This window comes from Hemitrygon akajei, chromosome 3 (genome assembly GCF_048418815.1).
Source record: "Hemitrygon akajei chromosome 3, sHemAka1.3, whole genome shotgun sequence".
NCBI classification, from domain to species: Eukaryota; Metazoa; Chordata; class Chondrichthyes; order Myliobatiformes; family Dasyatidae; genus Hemitrygon; species Hemitrygon akajei.
The window spans coordinates 24,311,686-24,324,853 of NC_133126.1; the positions used below are offsets into that span (position 1 = coordinate 24,311,686).

General features: G+C 42.2%; 1 protein-coding gene across 1 annotated transcript in view; it reads right to left on the reverse strand.

Moving 5' to 3' along the window:
- Positions 1 to 13,168, reverse strand: part of LOC140724772 (centrosomal protein of 128 kDa) — a 612,511-nt gene that overhangs the window by 328,395 nt on the left and 270,948 nt on the right. The gene's annotated exons all lie outside the window — the stretch shown is intronic.

Below are 13,168 nucleotides of genomic sequence, written 5' to 3' on the forward strand. Positions count from 1 at the left end.
CAAGGATGATCATGGTCTTTCCATGACCATGATTGTTCTTGGCAACACACACAAAATGCTAGAGGAACTCAGCAGGCTAGGCAGCATCTATGGAAAAAAGTAGAGTCAACGTTTCAAGCCAAAACCCTTTGACAGAACTGGAGAAAAATTGCTGAGGAGTAGATTTAAAAGGTGGGGGAAGAGGAGAGAGAAACACAAGGTGATAGGTGAAACCTGGAGGGGGATGGATGAAGTAAAGAGCTGGAAAGTTGATTGGTGAAAGATACAGAAGGCTATGGAAGAAAGAAAAAGGGGGAAAGAGCACCAGAGGGAGGTGATGGGCAGGCAAGGAGATAATTTGAGGGAGGGAAAAGGGGATGGGAAATGGTGGAAGGGGGTGGGAAGCATTCCCAGAAGTTTGAGAAATCGATGTTCATGCCATCAGGTTGGAGGCTACGCAAACAGAATAAGGTGTTGTTCCTCCAACCTAAATGTGGCCTCATCACAACACTGGAGGAGGCCATGGATGGACATATCGGAATGGGAATGGGAAGTGGAATTAAAATGGGAGGTGACTGGTAGATCCCACTTGTTCTGGTAGACAGAGCGTAGATGGTCATCAAAGAGGTCACCCAATCTACATCAGGTCTCACCGATATACAAGAGGCCACACCAAGAGCACCGAACATAGTAAATGAACCCAATAGACTCAAACGTGAAGTGTCGCCTCACCTGAAAGAACTGTTTAGGGCCCTGAATGGTAGTGAGGGAGCAAGATGTAGAAGCAGGTGTAGCACCTGTTCCACTTGCGAGGATAAGTGCAAGGAGGGACAAAATGGAGAAGGGAGTCACGGAGGGAGAGATCCTTGTGGAAAGCACAAAGTGGGGGGGGAGAGAAAGATGTGCTTGGTGGTGGGATCCCATTGGAAGTGGCAGAAGTTTCAGAGAATGATGTGCTGCATGCGGAGGCTGGTGGGATGGCAGGTGAGGAGAAGAGGAACCCTATCTCTGGTAGGGTGGCAGGAGGATGGGATCAGAGCAGATGTGTATGAAGTGGAAGAAATGCATTTGAGGGCAGCGTTGATGGTGGAGGAAGGAAAACCCCTTTCTTTGAAAAGGAAGACATCTCCTTTATTCTAGAATGAAAGGCCTCATCCTGAGAGCAGATGCAACAGAGACAAAGGAATTGAGAGAAGGGGATGAAACTTTCACAGATAGCAGGGTGGTACAAGGTATAGTCCAGGTAGCTGTAAGAGTTGGTGGGTTTGTAATAGACATCGGTGGATAAACTGTCTCCAAAGACAGAGACAGTGAGATCAAAAAAAAGGGAAGGGAGGTGTCAGAAATGGACCAGATGAATTGAGGGTAGGGTGAAAGCTGGAGTCAAAGTGGATGAAGTCGATGAGTTCAGCACAGGTGCAGGAAGCAGCAACAGTGCAGTCATCGATGTAGCGTAGGAAAAATACGGGGCTGTCACCAGTGTCTACTTGGAACACAGACTGTTCCACATAGCTGGCAAACAGGAAGGCATAGCTGGGACTTCCTTTTGTTTGAAGGAAATGGGAGGGGCCAAAGGAAAAATTATTTAGAGTGAGGACAAGTTCTGCTAGGTGGAGGAGAGTGGTGGTGGAGGGGAACTAGTTAGGTCTTATGTTCAGAAAAAAATTTAGATCTTTAAGGCCTTCCTGGTGAAGGATGAAGGAGTATAGGGACTGGACATCCATAGAAAAATAAGATGATGGGGGCCATTTTGGCAAATTTTTCTACAGAAAAGTGGTTTGCTATTGCCACCTTCTGGGCAGTGTTTTTACAAGATAGATGACCACACTCATTATCGATACTCTTCAGGGATTGTCTGCCTGGGGTCAGTGGTCGCATAAGTAGGATTTGTGACATGCATCAGCTGCTCATACAACCATCCACCATCTGCTCCCAGGGCTTCACGTGACCCTGATTGGGGAGCTAAACAGGTGCTACACCTTGCCCAAGGGTGACCTGCAGGCTAGCAGAGGTATAATGCCTTATATCCCCTTTGGTGGAGACGTACCTCCACCCCACCACCTTAGTTGATTTAGAAGGTTAAGGGCCAAACACTGGCAATGGGACTGACTTGGATTGGACAACTTAGTTGGCATAGACCAGTTAGCCATTGTTTCATGTTGTATGACTCTATGACCATAAGACATGGGATCTGAATTAGGCCATTCGGCCCAATGAGTCTGTTCCACCATTCAAAATGGTTGATTTATTATCAACCCTCTCAACCCTATTCTTCTGCCTCCTCCCCATAACCTTTGAAACCCTTGTTAATCAAGATCCTAGAAACCTCTGCTTTAAATATACCCAGTGACTTGCATTCTGCAGCAGTCAGTGGCAATGACTTCCACAGATTTGTCACCCTCTGGCTAAAGAAATTTCTATAACCATAAATGGTCATCATAGATCATGAAAGGGTTGTTCTTTTAAAATGGTAATTGAAGGACAAGTCTTTCCAAAACAGCAGGGTTCTCTTGCTCACTTTAATGTGGTGCCACAATATCATTAGTGTGCACTCAAAGAAACAACGGGATCAATAGCACTATCATCACTGAAGCACACATCAGTACTGCACTGGCATGTTGTCCTTGATTATTTCCTAGTCTGTGGAATTGGACTCAGCACATATCCTACCAGCTCTAAGGAAATTGTCCTTTTGAGATAATACTAACACGCTTGAGGGTCTGTTATCCTGTTGTATCTCTAAATAAAAAATAAATAACACTATGACTCCAATAAAGGTCCTGCATTATGTAGACTAATTTCCATTTTCTGAATCCTCCTTTGAAGGTAGACAACTCAGAATAAACTAATGGTCTATCATGTTACACCAGCTACTGGCTTTCTACATTCTTTTATGACGTGGAATTACCTACAGATGCCTCAAGGTGGCACAGTTAAGTGGCACCTCTTTGCAAGCAGCTCCAATGGGAATCATCCTGTTTAGGGCTAGTACAGCTGAAATCTACAGTTACAGCTACGGGTACTTCACAGTTACATCCTTGGGTACTTCAGTAAGCAACATCGTTTTAAGATGTTTAAAAAAAGTTTATTAATCCTCAAAATCGAAGGACAACAGACAGCAGACTCAGGTCACGAGTGCAGTTCCCCTTTAAGAAAGAGAAAGTAGGATCAGCATGCTGGGCTACAGGTATCATTGAAATGCAGAGGCTTTAGACACTACCCCCACTCCCAACTATCCTGCTGGTGTAAGTTTGCACAGTCTCTAGAAAATAAAGCTGAAGAACTCAGTACCAGAGGGATATTAGGGAGTACTGTGTATTTTGTTTCATGGAAACGTAGTTCACCCCCACTGTTTCAGATGCCGCGCTGCAGTCCAATGTGGTAAAGTATGCTTCATGATTAACTTATCATGGTGCACAGATGCAACGGTTCTGTCTCAGTCTTGCTCACATGACCTGCACATCTAGTGATCAAGTGTCATCCACTTTATTTGCCAAGCAAGGTTTCTGCCATCATCCTGCTAACGGCGTACATTCCACCTCAGGCCAACATCAAGCAGGCTTCAGAGGAGTTGAGCACCGTGATCAGCAGTCACAAAACAGCACATCCTGAGGCCTTCCTTGTCATTGCAGGGAATTTCAACCTTGAGGAAGTCTTTGAACAAATACCACCAACATATCACATGTAGATCCAGAGGAGCCAGCACGCTTGACTACTGAGATAACAGCATCGAGGATGCTTAATGTGCCATCCCACACCTGCACTTTGGAAAGCCTGGTCACTTGACTATATTTCTACTCTCAGTGCTACTCTCAGTGCAGCACCAGTGGCAAGGACCAAGAAGTTATGGTCAAGGAAGGTGGAGGAACACTTACAGGACTGCTTTGAATCGGTGGACTAGACAATATTCAGGGGTTCACCTTCAACTCTGAACAAATATGCTCCAGCTGTCCCTGCCTTCATCAACACCTGTGTAGATGAGTATGTGCCTTCGAGAACAAACAGGACATACCCAAACCAAAAGCTGTATATGAACCATGAGATTCGTAGTCTGCTGAGGACTAGGTCTGTGTCATTCAAGACTGATGATCCAGAACTAGACAAGAAGTCCAAGTACAAGCTATGGAAGGTTAGTTTAAGGGCAAGAAAACAATTCCAATTGAAGTTAGGGACGGAATCGGATACACATCAGCTCTGGCATGTTTGCTGGCCATTACTTCCAACAAGGCGAAGCCTAATATGATGAATGGCTGTAATGCTTCACTCCCAGAGGAGCAAAACACCTTTTATGTACATTTTGAAGGGCAAAATAAAACTACAACTGTGCGAATCCCTGAAGCATCTGGTGACCCTGTGATCTCTGTCTCAGTGGGCAAAGTCGGAAAGTCAGAACATCTTTCATGATGTTTAACCTTTACATCATCAGGCCCTGATGGTGTACCTGGCAAGGTACAGAAAACTTGTGCCAATCAACTGGCAGGAATGACCAAGGACTTCAAGGACATCTTCAATCCCTCACTACTGAAGTCGGAGGTTCGCACCTGCTTCAAAAGGGCAGCAATCATACCAATGCCCAAGAAGAGTAGGGTGAGCTGCCATAATGACTATTGTCCAGCAGCACTCACATCTACAGTGATGAAGTGCCTTGAAAGGTTGGTTACGGCAAGAATCAACTCCTGCCTAAGCAAGTACATGGAACCACTGCAATTTGCCTATCACCACAATAGGTCTATAGTGGATGCAATCTCACTGGCTCTCCACTCAGCTTTGGTTCACCTGCACAATAGCAATACCTACATCAGGCTGCTGTTTATTGATTACAGCTCAGCGTTCAACACCATCATACCTTCAGTACTAACCAACAATCACCAAAACCTGGGCACCATACCTCCCTCTGCAACTGGATCTTTAAGATTTCCTCATTGGGAGACCAGTCAATGCAAATCATTGACTCCTGGCTGACACACCTGAAGGACGCGTGCTTAACTCAATGTTCTACTCTCTCCTCACCCACACTGTGTGGCTAGGCACAGCTCAAACATTATCTATAAACTTGCCGCAGTTTTTGCTGGCGGAATTTCAGATGGTAACAAGGAGGCAAACAAAAGTGAGACAGTTGAGCTGATTAAGTGGTATCGCAGCAACAACCTTGTACTCAACATCAGAAGACCAAGGAACTTCAGGAAGGGGAAATTAAGGGAACATACACAGTCCTTATCAAAGGATCAGCATGGAAAGGGTGAACAGTTTCAAGATTCTGGGTGTCAAGGGGGCGTCACGTGATGACGTAGGGTCGAGACGTTGGGAATACAGCTCCCTCGTAAAAAGTAATGAAATAGAGTTTAAATGAAGAAGAGTTAACAAATAACTACTAGAAACTATTTATAAGTAACTCAGGGTTATCTTTTGACATGGCTCCTAAACCGAAACAGAAGAAAGCTACTACTTCGAAGACTGCGCAAATCGGCGGAGAAAAAGGCCTAACCGTCTCGGTGAAGCCTCGGACTCAAGTTGGATCTCCTCCCGGCGAAGTGCATGGCACTTCTGATGATGCAGGACCGGAAGTTGCAGCAATGTCGGCGGTCTCCAAGAAGAAACAGCAAGAACAGCGCAAGCGCGAAAGTATGTATGAACAAAGATTAACAAAACTACAAATCCCAACTATGGTTGGAAGTGAATCAGAAGTGGAATCAGACTCTTTGGGAAATTCAGAGGAAGAAGAGGAAAAGAAGGAAGAGATTAAAGGAGACATAAAAGATATTCTGATATATATTATGAATGAATTAAAAGCTATAAGAAGGATGCAGAATAAATTCAATAATGTGGTGGAAAAACAAAAGAAGATGGATAATAAAGTTAAAGAGATGGAAGTAAAAGTGGAAGAAAACACTGGAAGAATAGATAAGATAGAAGACAATAATCTTGCCTGGACAAGAGAAAGAAAATGGATGTTGGAAAAAATAGATGCGCTTGAAAACTCTAGTAGACGAAATAATATCAAAATTGTTGGTCTTATGGAAGGTACAGAGGGAGAAAACCCAATAAAATTCTTTCAAGAATGGATTTCGAAAATGTTAGAAATGAAAAAAGGAAGCCAAGTAATTGAAATTGAAAGAGCACACAGAGCTTTAAGATCAAGACCTCAACAAGATCAAAATCCAAGATCAATTTTAATAAAATGTTTAAGGTATCAAGATAAAGAAATGATCTTGAAGGCAGCTATTCAAGGTGCTAAAAAGAGAAATGGGCCATTGATAATAGGAGGGAAAAGAGGTTTTTTTTTATCCAGACATAAGTTACGATCTTCTGAAGAGGCGGAAGGAATTTAATCCAGTGAAAAAATCTTTATGGGAAAAGGGCTATAAATTTTTATTGAGCTATCCAGCAAAATTGATAATTTTCCTGGATAACGAAGAAAGAAGATTTTTCGTTGATTACCGGAAAGCGGAGGAATTTGTACAAGAATTACCTGATGTCCACGAAGAAGTAAAGAATTATAGAAATGAAATGGACTAACGATGAAGAATGAAACAAGGTTGAACTTGATGGACATTTATAAAAAAAAAGTTGAGGAGTATTAATTGGGAGTAGAGACATTAATTTTTTTTTTCTTCACTAATATATTTTTGGGTTTTTTTGCGGGAGAGCTGGAAGAGCTCCTGATCGATAGCTGGGTGTTTCACGTGTACAATCATGGCGATTGCCATGACCTGTAAAATGAGAGGGGGGTTATGTTGTTCTTTTTATTCGCAACATTAGTGGGGGGGTACCTTGTTTTTTTTTCTTATATATTAGTTATCTTTCTTCTATTTTTCTTCTTTTTTGCCTGGATGGTTGGGGAGAAACTCATAGCAACATGGAGAATTTTAAAGAGTTCCCAAGGTATTATGAATGATTAATTTACTTAATTTTTTAAGTTTTAATGTTAATGGAATTAATGGACCTGTGAAAAGAAAAAGAGTTTTAACATATATTAAGAAAATGAAAGGAATGATATATTTTTGAAAATTTGGCTCCCATACCTACAAAAGATAGGATTAAATACGTGGGTCCTTTGAAGATTAAATTATAAAGTAATTGGGGAAAGTAAGAATAAATATTAAAATTATTTTGAACCCCATGGAACATGTGGGGATCCTCCGATATCCAGGCAATCTTTCTCTTTTTTTTTTCTTTCTTTAGATAAGGGTTAAGGGCGGGAGGGTTAAGGGGAGGGGGGAGGGTCAATATTATTTTTCTTACTATTTATCATCACATTTATTCTTTGTAATTTTCTAAAATTTAATAAATAAATAATTTTTTTTAAAAAGATTCTGGGTGTCAACATCTCTGAAGATCTGTCCTGGGCCCAAAACACTGATACAATTACAAAGAAGATACGACAGCTGCTATACTTCATTAGGAGTTTGCAGAGACTTGATACCAAAAACACTCGCAAATTTCTACAGATGTACTGCGGAGAGCATTATAACTGGTTGCATCACTCCCTGGTATGGAGGGACCAGTGCACAGGATTGGAAAAAGCTGCAGAAGTTGCAAGCTTCCATCATGAGCACTTGCCTGTCCAGCATCAAGAACATCTTCAAATGGTGCTGCCTCAAAAAGGTGGCATCCATTACAAAGCACCCTCACCATCCAGGACATGCCTTTCTCTCATTGCTACCATAAAGAAGGGGCAACAGGAGCCTGAAGACACACACACAACGCTTTAGGAACAGCTTCTTCTCCACCACCATCAAATTTCTGTATTGACCATGAATACATATACATTACCTCACAGTATTTTTTATTGTAACTTACAGGTTTTTATTATGTACTGCTGCCGCAAAACAACATATTTCACGACATCTGGCAGTGATATTAAACCTGATTCTGATTCTACAGCAGGTACTTCTACACACAGTCCCCACAAGATCTCTAAATCCACCAATAGGATCAGTGAATTCCTCTCCCTGGCCTCAAGGTTCACAACAATCAGGTTCCAAGTACATTCAGCTGGCAGCTTCACATGTATAGCCCAAGGCTCCTGACAATTATGAGGAGTGTGGTAGAACAAAGGGATCGAGGAATAAAGGTCCATAATTGAAAGTGGTATCACAGGTAGATACGGTCATAAAGAAATCTTTTGGCACATTGGTCTTGATAGATCAATGTATTGAGTACAGGAGATAGGATGCTATGTTGAAGATGTATAAGAAATAGGTGAGGACTAATTTGGAATATTGTGTGCAGTGTTGGCCACCTACAGGAAGGATGTAAACAAGGTTGAAAGAGTACAGAGAAAATTTGAAAGGATGTTGCTGGGTCTGTAGCAATCTTATAATTAAAGATTGAATAGGTTAGGACTGTATTCTTTAGAACACATAAGATTGAGAGGAGATTTAACAGAGGTACACAAAATTATGAGGAGTATATGCAGGCAGGCTTTTTCCACTGAGATTAGGTGGGACTACAACCAAAGGTCATGAGTTAAAGGGTGAAAGGTGAAAAGTTTAACGGGGAAAATGAGGGGAAACTTCTTCATTCAGAGGGTCATGAGAGTGTGGAATGAGCTGCCAGCACAAGTGGTGCATGCAAGCTCGATTTCAACATTTAAGAGCTAACTGAATAGGTACATGGATGGTAGGGGTATGCAGGGCTACTGTATGTCCCAATTCAGGTTGATGGGAGTAGGTAATTTAAATGGTTTTAGCATGGACTAGATGCCGCAAACGGCCTGTTTAAGTGCTGTACTTCTCTTTGACTCTATGACATATGCCAGTGATATTAAACTTGATTCTGATCTGAAGCTGATTCTAATGCTGGAGGAGCACAGTAAGTCAGGCAGTACCTATAGAGGAATGAACCAATGTTTCGGGCTAAGACCCATTCTGTTTCTCTTCTTATCACTTGTGTTCCTCAAATTTACACTGTACTCTGAGTTAAGGTGGACAGGGGAAAGCAATGCAAAAATCTTAATAAAAAATATAACATCTATGCTGACTCTTGGGAACTTTTGAGCCACGACTGTTCAGAGTGGAGAAGGAGTGTTCATCAAACATAGAACTGATAAGTAAAGGAATAGGCAGTTTCTGTGTCCAGTGACTCTGTGACACTATGAATCTGCACTGTCATATTCTTCAAAGTGTCCATTCAAACAGGACAATGTTCACTGCACACAGGAGAAGAGCTGAGTTATAAAAAAGCACTTTCTCAGGTGAAACATTCAATATTTATCCAGTGGATATAAAACTACGGGGAAAGAAAAATGGTCTGAGTGGATAATGGTGCAAGGAAGCAATGGCCCACTTCACAAAATCAGTCAGCACCTATAAAACAACATTCTCAATGACTGGACTGCTGATGGATACAAAGCCAGATTAATAGTGTAATGTGGAATCATAGTTTCAGAGGTATACAGCACAGAAACAAGTTCCCCTCTGGCCAAGTTTGCCCATGCGGACTAAATGGCCTATCTACACTAATTCCACATCCCTCTAAATCTTTCCTTGAGAATGTGCATGCTGCATAATCACTACTAGGTTTGCTAGAGCTGTTGGGGAGGGTCAAACTTCTATCAGTGTGTAGTGCAGTGTATACTGACTGGTTGCATCATGGTCTGGTATGGAGACACTGATACCCTTGAACAAAAACACCTACAAAAAGTAGTGGATACAGCCCAGTCCATCATAGGTAAAGCCCTCCCCACCACAGAGCACATTTACATGCAGCGCTGTCGCAGGGTTGTTTATGGTGACGTGTATGTACTTTTATTATAAATTTACTTTAAACTTTCAACTTTTAAACTAATTTGGCATGGGGATTGGAACCAGAATGAAAGGGTTGGGGATGGGGCAACTGGTATACAAGTCGACACATGTGTGTTGTGAGACTGTGAAGAACGACAGGCAGATGATAGGGCAAAATTGCAATCACCGGGATGAGTTGAAGTGTAACATGGGGGCAAAATCGAAAAGGATGACGAATACAGGACTGAAGGTGAATGCACACAGTATACAGAATAAAGTACCACAGTTAGAGACTGGCAGTTATGATGTTGTGGGCATCAGAGTCGTGGCTGAAAGATCATAGTTGGGAGCTTAACATCCAAGGATACACATTGTATCAAAAGGACATGACAAGCCGCCACACATGAGGCTGCTTAACAAGATAAGAGCCTATGATATTACAGGAAAGATACTAGAATGGAAAGAAGATTGGCTGACTGGCAGGACACAAAAGGGGGGAATAAAGAGGACCTTTTCTGATTGGCTGCTGGTGACTAGTGGTGTTTCGCAGGGATCGGTGTTGGGACCACTTCTTTTAATGTTCTATGTCAAGGATTGGATGACTAAATTAATGGCTTTGTGGCCAAATTTACGGATGGTACAAAAAAAGGCAGAGGGACAGGTATTATTGAGGAAGCAAAGTGTTTGTAGAAGGGCTTAGACAAATTGGGAGAATGGGCAAAGAAGTAGTAGTTGGAATATTGTGTAGGGAAGTATATGGTCATGCACTATGGTAGAAGGAATAAAGGTTTAGACTATTTTCTAACTGAGCAGAAAATTCAAAAACAAGAGGGGCAAAGGGACTTGGGAGGTCTTGTGCAGGATTCTCTAAAGGTGAACTTGCAGGTTGACTCAGTAGTAAGGAAAGCAAATGCAAATAGCATTCATTTCAAGAAGACTAGAACATAAAAGAAAGGATGTAATGCTGAAGTTTTATAAGGCATAGGTCAGACCACACAAAGTATTGTAAGCTGTTTTGGATCCCATATGTAAGAAGAGATTTGCTGGCATTGGAGAGGGTCCAGAGGAGGTACCCGAGAATGATTCCGGGAATAAAAAGGTTAGCATGTAAGAAGAGTTTGATAGCTCTGGGCCTGTACTCACTGAGGTTCAGAAGAATGAGGGGGGATCTCAGTGAAACATCAAATTTTAAAATGTCTGGATAGAGTGAATATGGAGATTATGTTTTCCATTTGTGGGGGAGTTTAGGACCAGAGAACCCAGCCTCAAAAGAGGGGGATGTCTGACTAGGACAGAGATCAGGAGGAACTTCTTTAGCCAGAGGGTCGTGAATTTATGGAATTCATTGCCGCAGGGTTGTGGGAGCCAAGTAATTGAGTATATTTAAAGTGAAGTGGAGGTTGTTAGGTTCTTAATTAGTAAGGGCATTAAAGGTTATGAGAAGGCAGGAGAATGGGTTTGAAATGGATATTAAATCAGCCATGATGGAATGGCAGAGCAAAACCGATGGGCTGAATGACCCAATTTTGCCTCGATGTCATATGGTCTTATAACAAGTGCCATTTAGGCAACAATCCGTACAACTATAACAATGGCATTCCAACTATTATACCCAATACAGCTGATGATGCAAACATACCATAAACCTTATTCACATTGATGGAGAAAGAATGCAAGCAGCTCAACTTCATGAGCAGTTTGAGGAGATTCCGTATATCAGTAAAAACTCTCACAAAATTGGGCTTTGTAGTTGCATATTGGGCGGCATGGCAGCATAGCGATAAATGCAATGCTTGACAGTGTGCCAGCTATAAGATTGGGGTTTGATTCTCACTACTGTCTGTAATGTAAGTTTTTGGAGGAAGGAGCACAGGTGTGATTTATTTATTTTGAAGCCATCAATTGATTAAAAAAAACTAGGGTGATAATTTTAATACTGAAGTATTGTTTAATATACCGTAAATCAGCAAGTGATGGACAAATACGTACAGAGGAGGCAGAGAGTTTTTTTTTATTTGGAGATACAGCCAGTAACAAGCCCTTCCAGCCCAATGATCCTGCACCACCCAAATATACCCATGTGACCAATTATACTAATTCATATGACTTTGGAATGTGGGGGGAAACTGGAGCAGCCAGAGGAAACCCCGGGAGAACATACAAACTCCTTACAGACCGTGGCAGAATTGAACATAGGCCGCTGGCAATATAATAACTTTATACTAACCACTACTCTACTATGCCGCCCCATAAGCTTGGGGTTGGAGGCCTGTCTCTGTATGTGAGCGCTTGGGTGGGTAAGAGGCTGGGTAATGAGCTTGCTTTGCTGTGGTTATTTTGTTCTGTTCTGTTGCTGTTGTTGCTTCTGTTGTTCTGCTGAATAACGGGGACATGCTATAACGGCGCCAGAGTCTGTAGTGTCACTTGTGGCTACCCCCAGCACATCCTTCAGTTGTTGATGCAAACAACGCATTCACTGTATGTTTCAATGTACAAGTGATAAATGAATCAGAATCGGATTCTAAAGTTATTGGAAGGGTAGCAGTGGAGTTCCAGAGAGCATGGGGTGGGGGACAATATAACATGGTAGGGTAACAGTTGGTGCCTCTGTCCCATAGCTTGAGCGACTTACAGTTGCAGTGGGTGGCTACCACCTGTGTGCAGCTTGCTCATTCTCCTTGTGAGCACAGGGGTTTCTCCCAGGCACTCCAGCTCCCGCCCACACCCCAAAAGTGTGCTGATAGGTCAGTTGACTACTACAACTTATCCATAGTATCATGAGGTATACAAGAAAAAAAATCAAAAGATAGTTAATGGGGATGTAAGAGAGAATAAAATGCTAGGGCTGTAGGGAAATCAGAGTGGGAATGGGACTGATGAGATTATTCTGCTGGGAATGGCACGCACCCAGTGGGCTGAATGGCCTTCTTCTGTGCTACAGTAAGAGATGGAGGGAAATACAGCCTGTCTGTGAAGAAAGGTGGCATGATTTAGACTGGGAGGAGATCAGAAGTGGGGGGGAGGGAAGGGAGCTCTGCTTCCAATCGATTTTTTTAAAAATTCTGTTGTTAACTTTTCAATCTTTGACTGCTTAGAATTCATGTGCGTTCTCTGGTGTTGATCAGTCTTCATATGACAATTATATTCTCATTGCCCACAACCCTCAGGCTCTAGAACCTGATCCTTCATCCATCAATGTGAAATAGCTCGGCTTAAGCCGCTAGTAATGGCTGTTCACACTTAGCCATTGATTTCTCTCTCTCTGACTACTCGAGTTCCCTTTATCACACACAGGCTTACTCTGTCCTCTCATGGCATTGCTTGTTTCCTTTAAATATTACGTCAAACATTATACAAACATTTCTGCTTTATAAAAATGTACGCTATCTTGGAATGCCTGATGAAATCCTAACCATGTTTCCCATGCTTATGATTAATTCTATGCACAGCCTCTTCCAGCA